At 47.0% G+C, this 22,133-nt stretch overlaps 1 non-coding gene and 1 pseudogene across 1 annotated transcript; one reads left to right on the top strand and one right to left on the bottom strand.

Annotated features, from left to right (window-relative positions):
• Window positions 1–9,115: 9,115 nt before the first annotated feature.
• On the bottom strand, window positions 9,116–21,197 carry LOC128099695 (S-formylglutathione hydrolase-like; annotated as a pseudogene).
• LOC128100186 (U6 spliceosomal RNA) lies at window positions 14,310–14,411 on the top strand. Its single transcript, XR_008214704.1, has one exon. It is a non-coding gene; the product is annotated as a U6 spliceosomal RNA (small nuclear RNA).
• Window positions 21,198–22,133: the final 936 nt, after the last annotated feature.

Here is a 22,133-nt window from a genome sequence, read left to right as displayed (position 1 = left end):
GGCTGCCTACTCCTTGGCACCCTACTTGAGGCAGAGGCTCTTATAGTGGGGGAGAGGCCCCGGGGGCCGGACTCCATGGGAGCAAGCTGACCTCAGTGTTTGCCTGTGTCTTGAGAGCCCTCCAGGTGTTTGATCCCAGGTCTTCTCAGCAGGGTCACGCCTGTCACCTCCCCTGTGCTGGCTGCTCTTGGTTCCTATTCCTTTCCTCTTCCCCAGCTCCCTCTGTCCCTCTGCTCATCTTCAAGAGGTCTTGCTTAATCCCAGCTCTCTGTGCGAGGGATGTTGAGGCAGGGCTGTGAGTGGGGTCAGAGTGAACCTCTCCAGCCCCACCCCAGGCTTCTCAATCCTCAATCCTTACGCAATGCTCTCCTCTCGAGCTTCCTGCCTGGTTCTTGATGCAGGGTGAGTGCCGGAAGGGCACACCCAGGGTGCTCCTGGGGTTACCTAACTCCCACTCCCTCCTTGAGCGAGAATTGTTGAGACCAAGGTTGGATAAAGCACAGGGACAAATAGCCAAATGAATGGAAACACATGAACTATGAACCAATGGCTGAGGAGCCCCCAACTGGATCAGGCCCTCTGAATGGGTGAGACAGTTGATTGGCTTGATCTGTTTGGGAGGCATCCAGGCAGTGGGACCAGGTCCTGTGCTCATTGCATGAGTCGGCTGTTTGAAACCTGGGGCCTATGCAGGGTCGCTTGGCTCGGCCTGGGAGGAGGGGACTGGACCTGCCTGGACTGAGTCTACCAGGTTGATCTCAATCCTCAGGGGGAGTCTTTGCCCTGGAGGAGATGAGAATGGGGGGTGGGCTGGGGAGGAGGGGGGAGAACAAGGGAATCCGTGGTTGATATGTAGAATTAAATTATATGGTAAAATAAAATAAAATTAAAAAAAAATCCTGATTCTATAGACTGGTTGGTGCTAGTGACAAGAGTGTTTAGACAAAATGAGATAGTACGGTGCCCTGTGAGGCTGAGGCGGGGACCGAGACTGAGATTTCTGTCCGTGTGTCCGTCCCCCCCCCACCCCCCGCCTGCAGCTCTCAGGTTACTTTATCCAGAAGCAGATACCCATGCCCCTTAGCCACCACCGCCCCCCCCCCCCCCCATGAGATGGGCTCAGCTGAGTCCAGGGCACATGGTCCTCTGAGGCTATGTCCCCACCTGGCTGGGCCCTAGAGAGAAAAAGCTACAGCTTGATGCAGAGCAAGGCCCTGTTGGAGTCGAGGAGAGGACAGTAGGACTACTGTCCCCCAGCCATCAGGACCCCCTTATCTGATCCCTGCCATAGCCTTTCCCAGTGAGGCTCCTGGGAGGTACTTCAGTGCTCACAGGCTGGGCGGGGTGGGAGCTCGTCCCAAGATGAGAGCAGGGAGTTGGACATGTGATGGTAAGTGACACCCTGGAAGTGGCTCAGGGATCCTACAGCTTCTGTTGGCTTCAAGGCCTGTCCCTGTGACAAACAGTTGCCACAGTGAGGATTAACCGAAAATGTGTGACCAAAGATCACGAGCCCAGAGACTTGGCTCAAACTTCAGACTGAGGCCAGCTTGGTCTACATAGCAAGTTCCAGACTAGACGGGGTTACAGAGGGAGACGTTTTGTTGTTATCCTTTATTATTACTGTTATTGTTATTAAGACAATGTTAAGTCCAGGCTGGCTTCAAAGTCATTTTGCAGCCAAAGCTGGCCTTGAACTTCTGATTTTCCTGCCCTTACCCTGACAGCTGGGATTACAGGTAGACACCGCCATGCCTAGTTAATGTGCTGCTGGGGATTGAACCCAGGGTTTTGTGCATGCTACGCAAGCACTCTATCAGCTGATCTGTATTCCCAGCTCATGAATTATATCCTCAGCCTTGGATCTATTGACTTCCATTTTGCCTCTCAACCAGTCCTGTATGAAGACCACTGACTCCCAGACATCCAACCCTGTTGAAAATCCTGCCTCTGGAACTCATTAATGCCCAGAATGGCCAGGGACTCATAGAGATCCACCTGCACCTGCCTGTGCCTTCCGAGTGCTGGGATTAAGGGAATACACCATTATACCTGGCTAAATGTATATATTAAATATTTATGTGTAAGTCATAGTACCCAAGACTGCCATTTAAGGGGCTGGAGCGGCTCAGTGGTTAAGAGAACCGGCTGCTCTTCCTGAGAGTCTGGGTTTGATTCCCAGCACCTACATGGTACCTTAGAACAGCTGTAACTTCAGTTCCGTGGATCTGATGCCCTTTTCTGGCCTCTGTGAACATTGCACACATTTGGTGCACAGATGTACACATACAGACATACAGGCAAAACAACCTAAAATAAAGATATTTCAATCTAAAAAAAAACTGTTAAAGATTGCCATTTAAAACAATGAAAAACAGAAGTTTAGCAGAGTGTGACTGGAATGTTCTTGTAATAGCTTTAACTAATTTATCTGCTAATGGGTGTGTGTTGTAAAAATTAGCTAAGGACTGAAGGTAGAGCTGGGAGGTAAAGCTCGTGCTTAGCACACACAGGGCCCTGGGTTCACCCTGAAACACCAAGCCAACCAAACACAACACAAATTCAACCAAGGGACTAGTGACGTAGCTCAGTTGGTAGACCGCTTGCCTAGCATGCTTGAGGCCTTGGGTTTGATCCCTGGTACCACGTAAACTAAGTCTGGTGGCACAAGTGTGTGTGTGTGTGTGTGTGTGTGTGTGTGTGAGAGAGAGAGAGAGAGAGAGAGAGAGACAGAGAGAGAGAGAGAGAGAGACAGACAGACAGACAGACAGAGGATACAATCGTGACAGGTTGAAAGGGCAGTGGGACCTGTACGATCACCTCCAGGATGATCACTGCTATTCTCCATCTACTATACTAAGAGCTTTGGGGTCCTGGCTTTGCACATACATGTTTCATTTTACTTGTGTTACCGTGAAGTGTAGATTGGCTTTGGTCAGAGGCTCTGGTCCCTGAAGTCCTTCAAGGACCCAGGCTCCTCCCTCTGCTTGGTCGGAGGCTCACAGGCCTCCTAGGTCACCACCAGCTGCCTGGCAGGGGATAGAAAGAGTGGACGACAGTGAGGGAGGCCTCAGGGCCCAGGATGGTGTGGTGTCTGCCTCTGTGGCCTCTCATCCCATTTACACTTAACCCCAGGGGAGGCTAGGGAAGGGCCTCCTTAAGAAAGTGATGAGATCTGCTTTGCTTTTTGACTTACAGACAGGGACTCATGTAGCCCAGACTGGTCTCCAATTTGGTAATGTAGCCAAAGATGACCCCTGGACTCCTAATCCCCTGCCTCCACTTCCTGAGCCCTGCAGTTTATGGGTGTGCAGTGCCACCCTGGTTTTTGTGGGGTTGCAGGTGTGTGCCCACCATGTCTGGCTCGCCTGTGTTTCTCTAGGCATCCCACTGTGCCGCTGATGACACCTTCGGTGTCTCATGTGGTGTGACTGTCAGACACGGCCCCCACAGACTGGACGGTCCTCAGGACCTCGATTAAAGCTCCAGAGAGTCCTTCGGCTGGAGACTAGTGCCACATCTGCCAAGTAATGCAGACGGTGCCATCAGCAGTGATATTCTGCTGTGTCGTGTGTTGTTTTGTTTCTTTCTGCCTCTTGGTGGGTCCTTGAGGGCTTTGATGGCCAGGGCAGAAGCATCAGCTCCACCTTGGCCAGGGCCTGTGCATTCCGAATGGTCCATGTTGCTGCGATCCTCAGAGCCCAGGGACTAATCTTAGGGTCAGGATAGACATGGCATTAACTTGGCCACCAGGGCCTCTCAGGTACAAATCTTTGTCACTGGGATGAGGTGGAAGCAGCCTGGTGGAGGTGACTGGTGTCAGATGAATCTGGGTTTAGAGTGGCTGAAGGAAGTGGACCGTTGTGAACAGAAGTTCCCAGAAAAAAAAAGCTATACACACGTTAAACATTCAGCAAGGATGACTGGCTGCCTAGAACTTCTGTTTGTGGAAAGCTGGAATGTCGGAGATCCCCAGCTGTTATCTCCTCAAGGGCCGTTATTATTTGTGCCAGTGAACTGGAAACCAAAGCCTACTCGTTTAGTCTACTTTTCTTTGTTTTTAAAATATTTATAAAATTTTAATTATGCATGGTTTATATGCGTATGTGTGTGCCTCTGTGTGCCTTCCATGTGTGTGCGGGTGCCCTTGGAGTCCAGAAGGCATTAGATTCCCTGGAGCTGGAGTTATAGGTGCTCATCAGCTACCTGATGTGAGTGCTGGGAATCAAGCTCTTTTTGAGAAGAGCAGATGCTCTTAAACACTGAGCCATCTCTCCAAACCCTAAGTTGTATCTTTAAAAAATATTTGTATCTTTATTTTGTGTGTGTGTTTAAGTGTACACACAGTGTGTGGATGTTACAGTGGCCAGAAGAGAGAGTTAGGTTTCTTCCCCCAACACTGTCTCTCCCTTTGAGGCAGGGTCTCTCCTTGAATGTGAAGTTCACATTTTCTTGGCCAGGCTGGCAGCCAGAAAGCTCCAATGATCCTTCTGTCTCTGCCTGCCTCAGAATAGGGGTTACAGGTGTGCAGAAGACACCTGGCTTTGTTAGATTTATGCTGAGATCTGAACTCTGGTCCTCAGGATTTCATAGCAAGTCCATTAACCACTGAGCCGTATCTGCAGCCCCTCACATGTCTTTTAAGTATATTATGTTTGTTTATATAAAACAAGAAACACAGATAAAGCACTTTTCTGCATGGGAGGTTTGATGTTATCTCAGGGAACAGCATTTGCACAGCTGGGTCACAAGCTGAACTAAACCTTTTTTCTTGGAGAACACCATTTTCCCCTTGTGGTAAATAAAGCGTAACAGACGTGCTAGAGAGCTTGTGCAGCATAAACCCCACACCGCAAACCCCAATGAACATAAAGTTTATCATCTTAACTGCTTTGATGTGGCCAGGTCTGAGGTTCTGAGTACATTCACATTGTGGAATAGATCCCAGGACGTTTTTATCTTGCCAAGCTGACACTCTGTACCCATTAAACTCTTCTCTATTCCTTCTCCAGCCTCTGATAGCTATCATTCTTCCTGCTTCTGTGAATTTGTGTGTGTGTGGGTGCTTTTGTTTCTCAAGTGCTGGGGATTGCTCTACCAGTTCAGTTTCTACAAAACACACACACACACACACACACACACACACACACACACACACACACACACACTTTTTTAAAGTAAACTCCCATGTAGCCCAGGCTATCCTCAAACTTGATATGTAGCTGAAGATGACTTTGAGCTTCGATCCTCCTGTGCCACTGTGCCCAGCTCATGTGGTACTAGAGACTGAACACAGGCTTTACGCATGCAAGGTGAGCACTCGACCAACTGAGCTTATGCTTCCCACCCTGTGTTTGAATTTGACAACTCTGGACACTGCGTGGAGATGGAGTGTTTTTCAGATGAGCTTGCTTCACTTGGCTTACTGTCCTTGTGTTTGTTTATTGAGTAGCATATGTTAGGGTTTCCCTCCTTTGGAAGGCTGAAGAATATTCCTCTGTGCATACACCATGGCTTTTTAAAATTTATTTATTTTGCATCCCTCCCCTTCCCTCTGCAACCCCCCCAGCTGCCCCCATCCACTTCTTCTCTGTAATCACTCAGAAAGGGGCAGGCCTCCCATGGGCTTCAGCAAATTATGGCATATCAAGCTGCCATAATATCAAGAACCTCCCTGTACCGAGTCTTTCTCTGTCCAGCCAGCCAGTTCCCAAATAACAACACAGAGACTTATTATTAATTATGAAAGCTCAGCCTTTAGCTTAGGCTTGTTTTTAACTAGCTCTTATAACTTAAATTAACCCATATTTTTATTAATCAATGTTCTACCACAAGCTTTCACCTCTATCCCATTCTATGTGTCTCTCTCGCACCTAGATTTATCTCCTACTTCCTCTCTCCTTGCCTGGAAGTCCTGCTTATACCTCTTGCCTAGCTATTGGCCATTCAGCTCTTTATTAAGCCAATCACAACACTATATCTTCACACAGTGTACAGATATCCCACAGCATCTCCCACTGTATTCAGACTGGACAAGGCAATCCAGCATGAGGGATGGGTTCTCCAGAGCCAGTCAAAGCACTGAGGACAGCTCCTGCTCCGAATCTAGGCCAAGCTACACAACTCTCACATATATGTGAATGGGCCTAGGTCCATCCCATGCAGGCTCGCTCCCTGGTTGTTGGTTTAGACCTTGCATACCTCGTTTTGATTACCTATCCATCCATTGATTGGCACATGTTCTCACCTTTGGCCATTACATATACACTGCTATGAATGCAGGAATACAAACACCCTTTGAGACCCAGCTTTCAGCTCTTCAGTTCAATGGATTTTTTTTAAAGAAGTTTCCTTATTTGCTTTGCATACAATCTCACCAATACTCAAGAAATCCAGCTTCCCTGTGTCACAAGCCAGCTGTTATTTGTTGTTTGTGTGCATGTGCTTGCTCTTTTGGACAGTAGCCATCCTAATGTAGCTCCAGACTAGACACTCGCCATTTGGATTTGCATTTCTCTGAGGTCAGTGATTTAAGGTGCATGTAGAGCGTCTGCATAACATTTTGGGAAAAGTGTCCTATGAGTTCTCTGCACATATTTTGTGGTGCTGGGGTTGAATCCAGGGCCCCATATATGGTAGACAGGTGCTCTACCACTGAGATACAACCCTGGGTCCCCCTGTACATTTGAAACTAGGTTGTTTTTGTTGTTACTCAGCAGAAGGAAATCTTTGTATGTTCTAGATATTAACCCCTGTCCCATTTGGTAGAGCTCTGTGGATCAGACCCTTTAGTGTATATGAATAGCTTGATGAAGTCCTATTGGTCTTTTTTGCTTTTGCTGTCCCTGGTTTTTATATAAAACAATGTTTGCTGTATAAAATAAATCATCAGATCAAGTTCTACAAAGCTTTCCCCAATGTGTTTTGTTTTATCTTGTTTCCATTCCTGATCAGCCTGGCCTGGCCTTACTATATAGACCAAGTAGGCCTCGAACTTGCAGTGATCCTCCTGCCTCTGTCTCTGGAGTGTTGGAATTACAGGCATAAACCACTGTGCTGTCCACCACCCTTTGCATTCTTATAGGAATTTAATTATCTCAGGTCTTACACATAGGTCTTTAACCCACTGAGATTGTTATGTATTGCTCCTCTTTCTTATAGGATCTCACTATGTTAAGATACAAAGCTAAAGATTTCATTATAAAAAGAATCCTGTAGAGCAGTTTACTTAACTCAATAAAAACACAGTTGGTGGCTTCATTCCAGCCACTGATTAATTTTGATACATGAATCTTCGTTGTGAACAGAGGGTTATGGCATTAACTATTCCTTAATTTTGATTGATTTTTTCCAGTGAATTCCTTTGAATTCTCTATGTGTGGAAACATGTTATCTGTGAATAAAAGACTTGATTTTTTTTTTGTGAGTGAGCTTTGTCAACCACACATAGACATATTTGCATCATTCATGTCAATTTATTAGATAACAATAAATTAATAAACCAGACCCACTTTATCTAGCAGTATTGCCTGTTTTTTGTTTTTTAATTTTTGAGACAATATCTCACTATGGAAACCAGGTTGGTCCTGAACATGTTTTAGTTTTTTTTTTTTTTTTTTGGTTTTTCGAGACAGGGTTTCTCTGTGTAGCTTTGCGCCTCTCCTGGAACTCACTCTGTAGACCAGGCTGGCCTCGAACTCACAGAGATCCGCCTGGCTCTGCCTCCCGAGTGCTGGGATTAAAGGCGTGCGCCACCACCGCCCGGCCTAGTTTTTTTTTAATTAATTAATTTTTTATGTTACATGTATGAATGTTTTGCCTACATATATGTATGTGTACCATTTGCTGGCATGGTCAGAAGAGGGCATTGGATCACTTGAAACTGGAGTTAGGGATGATTGTGAGCCTCTATGTAGATGCTGGGAGTTGACACCTAGGTCCCTTGCAAGAGCAGCCAGTGCTCTTAGCCACTGAGTCCCCTCCAACGCTGGCCCTGGACTTGTAATCCTCTTGGTTCAGCTTCCTGAATACCGAGGTTACAGACATGAGCTGTGACCCACACTGGGTCCTCTGCAAGGACAAGTGCCCTCAACTGCTGACCTATTTCTCCAGCCCCATGCATTGGTTTGGGGGACTTGAACTCAGATCCTCAAGCTTAGTCAACAAACACTGCCCGCTGAGCCATCTCCCCACCTCATTATATGTTTTGTTGTTGTTTCTTTTTTTCCCCAGACAGGGTTTCTCTGTGTAGCCATGGCTGCTCTGGAGTGCTGGGATTAAAGGCATGCACCACCACTCCAGGCCGTGATGTGGTTTTGATACACACATGTGTGCATGTGTTTTTCATTTACTTTGATATTTTGTTCACATGCATAAGTTGTGTTTCAGACTGGACCTCACAGGTTGTGCTGGACAGCTGGTGGCTGTTTTACCAGCCTCAACATTTGCTCTGAAGATGGAATGAACTGATTCTTTCTAACATGGAGTCAGTACAGGCAAGGCGCAGTGTGGAAGCTACTGCTCGGTCACGTGGTAGGAGCGGGAGCAGAGCACAGCCCGTCTCCATGCTGTACCTCTCTCCATCGACCCAGATGGCCTTAGATTCTCTTGTCTGACTTCCCTGGCTAGACGCCTCAGCACAATGTAATAGAAGCCACGAACAGACGTTCTTGCCTTGTTCCATCTCTTTAGGAGCAAGCGTTGAGTATTTTACCATTAAACATGGAGTCTTTCTGTTTGTTTATTTCCCAGATGCTCTTTATTAGGATGAGGACATACATACCCTTTACCCTTACATTCCTGGTTTGTGGAGTGTTCTTGTGGGGGTACATGCCCCCATGGACATGTGTATGGAGTCTGGAGGCTGTCTGATGTCTTCCTTTATCGCCCCCACCCACCACACACACACACACACACACACACACACACACACACACACACACACACACGCACACACACACACGGTCTCATAGGCTGGGCTGACTAACTAGAAAGCCCCAGGGACCTACCTGTCTCTGCCTCGAAGCACTGGGATTGCAGTTACCTCCGTGACCAACTTTTCTTTTTCTCTATTTAGCAATTCTGTTTATTTCAACTTTCATGATCCTGATGATATTCACTTGTATGGAGCTTTTTCATATTTTGCATGATGCCTGATGTGGTGGGTAGTGATGAAGGCTGTGATGAAGCCTTCATCACTTGTATCCTAAAAACAACAGGGATTTTCTTTCCTGTGCGGGCAGCTCTGAGGTTATCAGGGAGTAACTGCCCATTTGGAAGAAATTCATCATCTTTTCCTCGATCAATTAATGTGTCAACCTGGGAACCCAGATGGGACACGAGACAGGTCACTTCGCATGCTTTTTTGCTCCAAGGACACAGCACTGGGTTGCAGACTGGAGCAAATGCTGACACAGATTTGTATTTTCCAGGAATTTTTTGTGGCCTCCCATGGAGTGACCAAAATAGACATCCTGTGTGGATCCGCTGGGAAATTGGCATCTGTGAGTTGTGGAAGCTCCTCTGTTACATAAGAGAACATTCCGTTCTTAGTTTTCCAGGGATCTTCAGTGGCATTCATGTAAAACCCAGCCCCAGTGCCAAAGTCCCAGCTGTCATCTTCCCCTTTAGCGCTGCAGCCACGGGGGCTGGTATCTGGAGCAGAGACGACTAGGCGGGGTTCTGAGGCAGCTTGCGGATAGCCAGACTTAGACAGGAAATTTTGTTCTGTGCAAGCTCAGCCAGACAGCCCGTAGAGTGCAGGACACTTCCCACTCTCTGCCTGTGGTGGTAGACAGCAAATCTCACTTTACATGTCAGCTCAACACTGCCATGTTTGAAAACTTTCTGGAGCCTTCCAAAGCACCTGTTGCTGGAAATCTGTTTCAATGCCCTTCCTCTCCTGGCCAATGGCTACTTGTTTTTTGTTGTTGTTGTTGTTTTGGCTTGGTTTTTCCTTCCTTCCTTCCTTTCTTCCTTCCTTCTTTCCTTTCTTTCTTTAAGACAGAGTTTCACTATGTAGCCCTGGGTGGTCTGAAACTGGCTGTGCAAATGAGGCTGGCCTTGAACCCACAGAGATCCACCTGCTTCTGCCTCCTGAGTGCTGGGATTAAAGGCATGAGCCACTATGCCTGCACACATTTCTTTTTAAAAATATTTTTGATAATACATACATATAAATACATCTTTATTACAGCCATTCCAACTCCATTTCCTTTGGACACCCCCAACACCTGCTCCTACAATCTTCGGTCTCCTCCTCCTCGTCTTCTCCTCCTCCCTTCCTTCCACTAATTTCATTAGTACTGCCTGCACACTCATGGGAAACTTACCAGGGACCACATCTCTAAAGGAAATAACTCCCTCTCCCCAGCAGCCATCAAATGCAGATACCTCTCCAGCTAGGTGGGGCCTTGGGGGCCTCTCCGGCATCCTTGCTGGAATTAGTGACTGGTTTGGTCTTGTGCAGCTTGTGCTGCTTGTGAGGGCCAGCTCATGAGTGCAGTAACCACATCATGTCCGGAAGGCAACTCTCTCTAGTGCTCCTCCCATCCTCTGGCTCTTACATGCTATCTGCCCCCGACTCCTTTATATTGCCTGGGCCTTGTGAGGATGGAGATAGACGTCCCGTACTCAACATTCGCTTATTCTCAGCATTTTGACCAATTAAGAGTCTCTGCATTGACTGGTCCCCGCTGGAAAAAGAAGCTTCTCACACCAAGATTGGGAGTAGCACTAATCTAAAGGTATAAACAAAGATTTAGAAGGCAGTTTGACAGCACATTCATTTAGTAAAACAACATTAGTAGGTTCCCCCAGTGACCTATGACCTTCCTGACTATGGGCTTTTGGCCAGGCTCACAGAACTAGGCATGAGTTCGGCCTGTGGAACAGTCCTGGAATCTAATCAGAAGTCCGTTGTCTAGCCCCATAACAGTCATGACACTGTTCTCCAGTCGACACGTCTTACCTGGCGGGTTAGCACTGTAGCATGCAGGGTCTACTGCTGGGTAAACCATTGATGATATTTCTCTTCCAGCAGCCTGCAGAGTACTTTTTGGCATTATGAAAGCTAACCAGTAGGGAGGAAATTTCAGATCCAGCTCAATTTCTTTATGTCCTGCAACCAAAGTGTGTTGTGTTTGGCAATGGGGTCTTCCCATCTGGCGGTTGTGGTGGGGGCAGCACTTGGGAATTTCTTGCGTAAGAAGTCCAGGCACAACCAAACACCACTCCTGGTGCCTTCAGAAACAATCTGCCTGGGCTGGGGATGTAGCTCAACTGGCAGAGTGCTTGTTTAACATGCGTGAAGTCCTGGGTTTGATCCCAAGCACTGGAAAAATAGGGAATGGTGGCACACGCTTGTAATCCTAGCACCTGAGAGGGGAAGGCAAGGTGGTGGAGAAATTCAAAATCCTTCTAAATTCAAATACATTCCCGGATACACAGTGAGTTCAAGGCCAGCATGAGCTCTCTCTGTGTGTGTGTGTGTGTGTGTGTGTGTGTGTGTGTGTGTGTGTGAGAGAGAGAGAGAGAGAGAGAGAGAGAGAGAGAAAGAGACAGAGAGAGAGAGAGACAGAGACAGAGAGACAGAGAGAGAGAGACAGAGAGAGAGAGAGAGAGACAGATGAGACAGAGATATAGAGATTTTCTTTCCCTTCGTGAGGTAGCTAATGAGGGCCTTGGCATCATCCAGATACACACCCCACATACAGTCCAAACTAGGAAACGGGTTTGTCCCCCCCTTTTTAAGCCAGCGTTTCTCCACCTTTGTTAAGGAATTCAAAGGACTTGCTGTGGTTAGACAGATCTGCCATCCTAATAACCCACTGCATGCATGAGGAAATCCTCTATCTGATTTTCAGGACACTCATAGACTGATGAGATAGATGTCTGCTCTAACCCAGTTACAGCCTGGCAAGGCTCATTGTTGTGCCTGATAGGGGACCCTGCTGATCATATCAGGACACTAGCCTAGGAAATAATAGAGGAGGACCTGCTGAACCCGATGATTTACTATCTAATTAGAGGGACCAAAAAAGGCTGTTCTCAAACTATTAACTATAACAAATTGTGTGGGAGGCGACACCCGGTGCTTCAGTTAATCCTGTTCTAATGTGATTAAATCTCTAACAACCCACAGAATCAGCTTAATGATCAAAGGAATTTATTTGAGGGTTAACTCACAACCACAGGAGATTTATTGTAAGGTCCTGGAAAGCTGAGCTATGTCCCACACTGAACGGCTTGGTCCAAGATCTCAGCATCCAAACCACAAAGTAACCAAAAGAGAGATGCATACGTGCATCCCAGGTCTTAAGGGTCTTCCAGTGGCCATACCTCAGGGGTAAGTACCTCAAGGTCATAGGCAGGTGTAACAGCTACAGCTGCCTCACTAGGGGTGATGCTTCAGGGTATGGCTCAAACAGCTACCCACTACATCTCCCCACTTTGTCTAAATAAGAAAATTCTAACCTAACACAAAACTATATACAATAGGAACGATTATCAAGGAGAAGTAAAGGGTAATAACACAAACAAATGCAACTACAACCAACAAGAGCAACATCAAACAAGAGACACATACTAACATCCAGAGAAGTCTGGAGCATAGGTAAATGGCATGTTACTGAGATCATTCCAAAAGGTGTTCTATCCTGAAGAACCTGAATCTAGAACTTAGTATGTTCTAGCTAAGCTACAAGAAGATTGTAACTAACTGTAACTGTTAGTCTTCAACCCCATCAAAGACTTGAGAAGGAATATAATAATACCTGAGAAAACAGGAGATGCACGCAAGCAACTTTTGGAAAAATTTCAAGAATAGACAGAGACAGCTGGCAGCCTGGACAGTCACCTAAAGTTTTTCAGCACTGTTGGGACATCCAGTTTGGCTACAGGTCTAGAATATCTGACAGACCATTTTCAGAAGAAGGAATTTTGAAAGACCATCTTACCCTGTCTTGGCAAGGTTCAGTAGTCACTTTTCCTTGTGTCCTGCTTGTCCAGAAAGGACAGCGTTCATACTGTCAGCAGTTGAGGCAAGGGCAGTTCTTTGCCCAACAGGCCATTTTGTGCCAGGAAGAAGACAAACTTCCACACTGAGTGTCTTAAAAGCCCAACATTATCTCGGGATCAGATTGGTACTGCCAGGAGCAATCGTGTCTCATGTCAACAGAATTCTAAGTTATTTAAATGCCATACTCTCTAGGTCTGTGAAGTGTTTGAAGATTATCTGTCCATCTGACATATGTACCTGTAAACATGGACAACCTAACTAACATAACTATAGAAATGACAAGCATGGGTGACTATACATCTGTAAGTCTTCTCTACCTAAATAACCTAAGGACTAAGGCTTCATATAAACAAGGTAAACAGTCTATAAGCAAATGTACAATAAAAGGACAATGACCTCAAAATTGTGGCAATACACAAAATACCTTAAACAGAGGTAGAAATGTATAGTGCAGTATGCAATATGACAACAATATGTATCAATATACAAAATATCCTAAACAGAGGCAAAATATACATACAGTATGACAAATACAATTTTACATTTGTATCAATATACAAAGTATTTCAAATAGGAGTAGAAATATATGTACATTATAATAAGTAGTTCTGTATTTGTATCAATATACAAAATATTTCAAACAGGAGTAGAAATATGTGTACATTGCAACACTGTTCTCTTTCAGTGCAGCCAGCTGAAGCCATGCACAAGTACCACATCTGGACCCTGAGTCAGGGAGGCCGTGACGTCTTGACTGCACACGTATGAGCCACGCCTCTTCTGCTATTAGACAATAAGCACAGTCTCTTTTCATGCAAACTCCAAAAACTTACTGGTCACCCTTGCCAAACTCTCAATTGTGCCATCTATTGCCACACTCCACCCACGGCCTCTTGACTTCTGTGCAGAAACAACTGACCTCACCTGCAGGCCTAGGCTAGCTCTGTAAGGTCCCGACTTGCCCTGCCTGAGGTCACTTGGTTCACACATGGCCACAGTTTTATGGTGGCAGGCCACAGGCTGCTTTTGGTGTATGCAGGAGTTTCAGCGAGGCCGTAGAATCCGGCCCCCGTTTTCACATTGAAACATGGTGTTTGAATATCCTGAATCTGTGTTCCTAGCCGTGGCCATTCCTGTTCGCCTCTACCATAAACTGTCTTTGTTCCTTGGTTTGCATTGGTGTTAGCCAGCTCCGGTTTAGCCCCATTTCCAGCAAATGTGTGGATTAGTTCAAACTCAGAAACCGTGAGGTAAAGGATTTTGTTTGGGGGCTTTAGAAAATGTATTTCGAGTGCTTGCTTTGGCATCACACATACTGAAATTGGAATGATACAGAGATTAGCATGGCCTCCGTGCAAGAATGACACACAGATGCACAGTGTTCCATATTTTAAAAAACACATGTTTTGAGAGCCAGGCATGAAGGCCTAGCCTACAATTCAAGCATTTAGGAGGTGGAGGCAGGAGGATCAAGAGTTCAAGGTCGGGCGGTGGTGGCGCACACCTTTAATCCCAGCACTCGGGAGGCAGAGGCAGGCAGATCTCTGTGAGTTCAAGGCCAGCCTAGTCTCCAAAGTGAGTTCCAGGAAAGGCGCAAAGCTACACAGAGAAACCCTGTCTCGAAAAACCAAGAAAAAAAAAAAGAGTTCTTGGTCGTCCTTGGCTACAGCTGTGAGTTTCAGGCCAGCAAGGGCTACATAGTGGAGGTGCTGTCTAAAAAGTTAAACAAACAAACCAGCAAACAAACCCATTTTCAGTACCCTCCCTGTTCAGGGAGAACCTTGTTTGCATGATCTTAGAAAATAACACACATGCACAAACACACATACACATAAATGCACACACAGGTGCTCACATGTGCATACAGACATGCACACATAGGCTGCAAATAAAGTTCCGTAGGTGGAGTGTTTGCCTCGTATTCTTGAAGCTGTGGGTTGGATCACCAGCACAAAGCAAATCACAAAAACCAGAAACTGTATTTCGGAGAACATGGATATTGATAGTTAAAAGTCAGTGTCCTGAGGAAGGAAGAGAAGGTGGAGGTTACACTGAGCAAGCAGTGCTGAGTTTTTACAAGGGAGTAAGAATTCTTGGGGCTGGAGAGCCAGCTGAGGGATGAAGAGTACTTGCTGCTCTTGCAGAGGACCTTGTTTTGGCTCTTAGTATCCACATCTGGGTGGCTCACAGTTATCTATGACTCTTGTTCCAGGGCATCTGACATCCTCTTCTGACTCCTTGGGCACTCCCATGCATACACATAAATAAAAATTAATTCTTATGTGGGGAAACTTCTGCTGGAGTTGAGAACAGGTGTAGGTGTAAATGATAGAAGAAAAAGAAAATTATACATATATATATATTTATATATTTGCAAAATGTCCATAAAACAAGTTTATGGCCCCAAGATCCATTTATCTACCTACCTATGTGTTTGTATGGGTATGAGTAAGTTTTGTGTGTGTATATGTATATGTATGTATATATGTATGTATTTACCTATTTATCTATCAGTTATCTATCTATATTCTATCTAAGGTCTCTGAGAACATGTAGTCATTCTAGGTTATTCTAGATGCTCACGTAGGGTGACTAAGGTTCATATTCTCCGGCAGCAGATACATGGTGAGGGAGACTCCCCATGCAGCCTCCAAAGGCTATTCTGGAAAATTCTTCCAATGGTGGTTTTACCCTAATTTTCCTTTTGTCTTCACATATTCCTGGGTCTCTTCCCAGACATCCTTCACCACCATTTCTACTGTGCTTGAGAGCACCTGCAAGCTTGGACCTTTCTACAAACAGCTGCAAATGGAGTCGGTTTATTCGGTAAACATCAGGAATTTGTGTATTGTATTCTCCCGCTCCCTCAAGCTTCCCATAACCTGGGGCAAGGGGCATCGTTAGGTGAGTGGGACAGAAAGATGGGAAACGGGGTGGAGAGTGGGTAAAGATGCCTACTGCCAAGCCGGGGACCCTAGAGCTGTCCTCTGCCCTCCATAAAATAAGTAAATTAAAATGCAGTAAAACATTTTTTTTTTGTTTTTGTTTTTTGTTTTTCGAGACAGGGTTTCTCTGTGTAGCTTTGCGCCTCTCCTGAAACTCACTTGGTAGCCCAGGCTGGCCTCGAACTCACAGAGATCCGCCTGCCTCTGCCTCCCAAGTGCTGGGATTAAAGGCGTGCGCCACCACCGCCCGGCGCAGTAAAACATTTTTTTTTTTTTTTTTTTTTTTGGTTTTTCGAGACAGGGTTTCTCTGTGTAGCTTTGCGCCTTTCCTGGGACTCACTTGGTAGCCCAGGCTGGCCTCGAACTCACAGAGATCCGCCTGGCTCTGCCTCCCGAGTGCTGGGATTAAAGGCGTGCGCCACCACCGCCCGGCCAGCAGTAAAACATTTTTAAGACAAGAAAAATTATGGGGACACGGGAAGAGAAAGAAGCCCCTTACTCTGGAATCCGGGGTTCAGAGGCCTGAAGACAATAAAGTCACGATTTCTTATAGGGGCAGTGCTTCCAAACAGGATCGGGGCTGACTTGAGGCGCGGTGCTGTGGTCTTGAGTCTAACTGTATGAGAGCTTTCCTCTCATCCCTAAACTGAACATAGCATCGCCTCACAATTCCGTTTACAGAAGGGAGTCCTTTAAGATGAGAGAGAGCTGGCCATGGCGGTGTGCATGCATCTTCAGTATAGGCAGAGGCAGAGGCAAGCAGACCTCTGTGAGTCTCCACATTGAGTTCCAGGTCAATCTGTGCTGCACAGTGAGAACATGCAACCCCACCCCCACCCCCTAACCAACTAAAACCTCAAAATGAGGCCTCGAGGCATGGTTCAGTGGTTAAGAATGAGTAGTGGCCGGGCGGTGGTGGCGCACGCCTTTAATCCCAGCACTTGGGAGGCAGAGGCAGGCGGATCTTTGTGAGTTCGAGGCCAGCCTGGTCTACAGAGCGAGATCCGGGAAAGGCACAAAGCTGCACAGAGAAACCCTGTCTCGAAAAACCTAAAAAACAAACAAACAAACAAACAAACAAAAACCAAAAGAATGAGTACTGGTCTTTCAGGAGATCAGAGTTCAATTCCAAGCACTCACATCAGACTGAAACTCTAGCTCCAGGGAGTTGCCTCTCCTCTGGCCTTTACAGATACTTGTGTGTTGTGTTGTGTGGTGTGTGTGTGTGTGTGTGTGTGTGTGTGTGTGTGTGTGTGTATGTGTGTGTGTGTGTAAGCTAGTTCCTATTAAAAACATACATATATATATTCTTTTCATTTATTCTTTGTGTCTTACACATCATGCATCTCGATCCCATTCATTTCCCGTCTCTGCGAAGCTGCCTTCTGCCCTTGCAGCACCCCCTCCCCCCAAATATTTTTTTTGTTTTTTTTTAAATACAGGGTCTCACCGCATCTCTCACCGTATGTTCTGGATCACCTAGAACTTGCTGTATCGACCAGGCTGGCTTCCACCTCACAGAGATCCACCTGCCTCTGTTTCCTGAGTGCTGGCTTAAAGGTGTGGGTCACCAGACCTGGCCAGTTTCTGTATTTTTACTGAAATTTTAAAATTTGCTTAAAACTTAAGCTTCACTTAATCATTAAACCCTGTTGTGAAATTAGATCCTTTGAAAAACAGAACTCAGCGGCAGAATCCTATACATAGCCCTTCTGAAGACATCTAATTGCAGCTCTCTCCGCTGAAAAGCCCTCTTATCTTAGGTGTGTGCTGTTCTTTTGCGGTGAGTCACTCTCTCTCAACATCCTGCTTCAGTGTGAACCGTGCACTCTCCTTATCTCTGCTTAATAAACTCGGTTCACTTTGCTTCACTCTTACCTGTTTTGAAATTCTTTTCTGCAGCGTAGGCAGGGATCTGCCTTGACTTTAGTAGAGCTCCCTAGGCAGAACACCCCTCGGGCTTCCGCAGCAATGCTGGCCTGGGCCTCCCGGCTTCTGCTGACAGTGCCGCACCATGAAGAGCCTCAGCCTTTCTGTTCCTGGGGTCCCAACAAGCTAGAGGTGGCCAGCCCCCCCCCCCCCCCCCCAGATCAAATGAAAAAGGTAGTGTTGAAGTGTAGGCAAGGGGATCAGCTGAGCCACACCAGGAAGACAAGAGGGATTGAGTGCTCCAGCCCTGTCTTCGAGGTAGTTCAGGGATGGGGACAAGAAGAGTCTGTGGCCAAGCCGCCACACTCAGGCTGAGGTTTGGCTGATCACTGTGTCAGCTCTGTGTATGCTGACGTTGAGGGGACAGTGACAGCGAGGCAGGGGAGCTCTGGGTTGGGTGCCGAGGAAATGCTGCTAGCAGAAGGATGTCTGCAGAGTCTCTTCGCTTTGCATGAGTTTCTCTATGAGTCCTGTGATCCTGGCAGTTCGGGTCCTGAGAGCCCAGGTGCTGCAGAGATGGCACCCTCAGAAGCCACATTCCCTAAGACTCCTCATTTGTGTCCACAAGGCAACCAAAGGCAATATGGAAGCCTGGCATCTCTGCCCTTATCTGTTACTTTTTTCCCTTGGGCCACCAGCTTGCCTCTGCAGGTCCACGTGTTCATCACATGGAGAGCCTATCTAATGTAACTCAGTCCCCTTCAGCGCTGAAGATGCAGAGAAGTCACTGACCTAAACTTGCAGCTACTGTAGATTCCAGAGAGAACGTAACCTTGCAGGTTGGACCACTCCCCTCCCCTCCCCACCTCCCATAGAAGGGCTGTCACCCATGATGGTAGGCTAGGAGCACTCTAGAGCAGGAGGAACATCTTGTAGAAACCAGACTGGCCCCCTCAAGGGACAACAATGCTTAGGAAGTCTTTGGACTGCCTTGCAGAACCAGAGTGGAGACCATCAACAGACTACACCTTGAGTTCTTGCTCTCTGCCCCAATGCTTCCTCCATAAAAGCTAACACCAGTACCCCAAAGACAGACTTGAGGGCCACTGGGACCCTTTGCTTGTTCCTCTTCACCACACGACCATATTGAATCAATCCCCTCTCTTTGCTTTCTACCATTCCTTATCTACTTACTTGGTGTCCTGAAGACAGGTTGCCATGACTAGTTAGCAGGGGCTTCTAGAACCCAGAGTCATATAAGAGCTCTGCTTACACTGCGTATGGGGTGTCCTTGCTTAATTTTCTTCTTGCCGCAACAAACTGCCTGACGAAAGCAGCTTAAAGACGGAGGCGCTTTCTCTGGCTCCCAGTTTAAGGTACAGTCCATCGTGGGGGGAAGTATTGGCACTAGGAGGCGAGGTGGCTGGTCACGTTGCCTCTGCGGTCAGCAGGTAGGAAATGAGTGCCGGTGCCTGGCTCTCTCCCCACCCTGTCCTCCTCCTCCTTTTTCTTTTTGAGACAGGATCTCACCATGTATCCCTGGATGGCCTTGAACTCACTCTGTAGATCAGGCTGACCCTAAATTCACAGAGATCCACTTGCTTTTGTCTCCTGAGTCTGTAATTTAAGACACGTGCCACCATGCCCAGCCTACTTTCTCCTCAAAATAAAAACACTATGGGACTGGAGAAATGGCTCAGAAGTTAAGAAGGTTGCGGCTTCCAGGGGACCCAAGCTGGGTTCCCAGAACCCCTGTCAGGCTGCTCACTCCCGGGGACCTGATGCCCTCTTCTAGACACACACACACACACACACACACACATACACACACACACACACACACACACACACACACACACACACACAGAGATGAACCATCAATCTCGTTTTTAAAGTACTACATTTATTCACTCATGTGTACTTGTACCAAACACACACGTGGAGGCCAGAGAACAACTTGTGGGTGCTGGTTCCCCCTTCCACGGTGTGGGCTCTGGAGAGTGACCTCGTGTAGTCAGGTTTGGCAGCAAGTCCCCCACTGAGGCGTCTCAAAAGCCCACTTTCCTCCTTTTATCCAGCCCAGGACCCCAGCCCATGAGAGGCTGCTGCCCACATTTTAATGTGGGTCTTCCAACCTCAAACAACCCAGTCTAGAAACTCCATCACAGACATGCTCAGAGAGCCGTCTCCAGGTGATGCTAGATCCTGCTAAGTTGAGAGTCAATATCAAGCGTCACTTGAGGAAGCAGGGCTGCCTTTCCATTCCTGGGGTCATTGTCTTCTCTTACGAGAACAGCTTTATCATGGGCTGCTCTGTCTGCATGGCCCCACTATTCCTGGAAAGTTTAATAACTGAACATTTCCTGCCCGCTGTTCTCTAGTCTGAACCAGGCGCAGCTGGCAGGTCAGAAGTCTGTCAGAGGTGCCTTAGCTCCTCTTACCTTGAGGTCTTCAGCCTCGAAAGGGGAAAATTATTAGCTTTACACAAACATTATTATTAGCTTTAAATGATCAGCATGCTTGTGCATGGAGCTGAGCAGAAATCTGACCCAGAGTTAAAGGCACACAGATATAGAGTGAAGGCAGAGGACTGATCTTCTTGCCCATTGGGCATCGGCTGGCCTGAGTCTTTGCTTTTCAGCAAACATGGATCCTAAAGTCCCTGTTGTCATACCAGTTGAGGTTAGAGGGTATTTCTTGTCTGTTGTAACCTAAGCTGGATGAGGGATGTTGTCTCTCCAGGAAATCCTCTTAACTGCTGAGCCATCTCTCCAGCTCAGAACTTTTATTTATCTGTTTTTAAAGACGGTGCCTCCTCAGGTGGTGGTGGCGGCGGCGGCGGCGGCGGCGGCGGCGGCGGCGGCGGCGGCGCACGCCTTTACTCCCAGCACTCAGGAGGCAGAGGAAGGTGGATCTCTGTGAGTTCAAAGCTAGCCTGGTCTACAGAGTGAGTTCCAGGACAGCCAGGGCTACACGGTGAAACCCTGCCTTGGCAAACAAGAGGAAGAAGACAGGGTCTCACACAGCTCAGCTGGACATTAAACTCACTATAGTCAAGTCTGGCCTTGAACTCCTGACTGGTTGTTGTGAAATGGGAGAGTAGTCAGCAGGAGACACAGGAGATCCTTTGGCTTAGGATAGAAGGACAGAGCACTAAGCTTATACGAAGTGAGTTCCAGATGATTGCCCAAAGGATGTGATGGTGAAACGAACGAAGTGGCCAGTACACGTTCCTTTTTCTTTGGAATGGAGGGCAGGGTCTTGCTACCTCACTGTGCAGGCTTGGCTGAACTGGGGCTCACCGTGACCGTGTAGCCCAGACTAGTTTTGAATCGGAAGTAATCCTCCAGTGCCGGTGCTCCCATGCCTGGCTCAAACACACGTCCTGTGACGCTAGGAGGGTGAGGTCACCATCGTACTGACTAACAGGAAGCCATTTCTCTGACAGGAATCAGGAACTGGAGACTTGCCTGGGAAATGGAAATTTATGTGAGACCTGCTTTCAGTCCACTCACGCTGAGAACCTTGGAGTCCACTGACATGTCAGTCATTGTCTGTAGCCTGAGGAGTTGCCCCTTAAGGACTGTCGCTCAGATAAAGCCAGGTCCTTGCCTACACAGCAGGAGAGAATTTCAGGAGTCAGCGTAAAGCAAAGGGTGCTTAGTAAGGAGAGATAAGAGACAGCACCTGCCTCAGATTTAAACAGAGACAGCGGGAGAGGGAGAGAGACAGAGGGGGGAGGGGGGAGGAGAGACAGGGGAGAGATACAGAGACATCGAGAGAGACAAACAGAGAGGGAAAGAGACAGAGAGAGTAAGATAGACAGAGAGACAGACAGTGAGAAAGAAACAGGGAGACAGATACAGATAGAGAGACACAGAGACATCGAGAGAGGGAGACAGAGAAAGAGGAGGAGAGAGAAAGCTCTTGTGAGCACACGCCTTAGGTGCCTTCGCTATGGATATATATGATTCAATAGTTTGCAAAGTTAAAATTGCTCAAAAGATACCATTTACAATCAGGTTTAAAGATTAGGCAAAACCTAAAAATTAAGTACAAAAATACAAGCTGGTTTCCTTATTTCTCTTTCCTTAAAGAATTTCCTTTGTGAAATGAATTGGTCAGATGATTTCCCAGATGCCCTTCTTGAGACTAGGAAGGAAAGATGAACGAACACTGGTACAACTCAATTTGTCCACAAGTCTAGTTCATTTTGTTTTTGAGACAGCATCTCCTTATGTAGCCCTGGCTAGCCTTGAGCTCACAATCTGCCTGTCTCAGCCTCCTGAGTCCTGGAATGA

This window comes from Peromyscus californicus, unplaced genomic scaffold, assembly GCF_007827085.1.
Source record: "Peromyscus californicus insignis strain IS unplaced genomic scaffold, ASM782708v3 Scaffold_6__1_contigs__length_162567912, whole genome shotgun sequence".
Classification (NCBI taxonomy): domain Eukaryota; kingdom Metazoa; phylum Chordata; class Mammalia; order Rodentia; family Cricetidae; genus Peromyscus; species Peromyscus californicus.
Note: the sequence above shows the minus strand (reverse complement) of the source record. Positions and strands in the feature narration are given on the sequence as shown.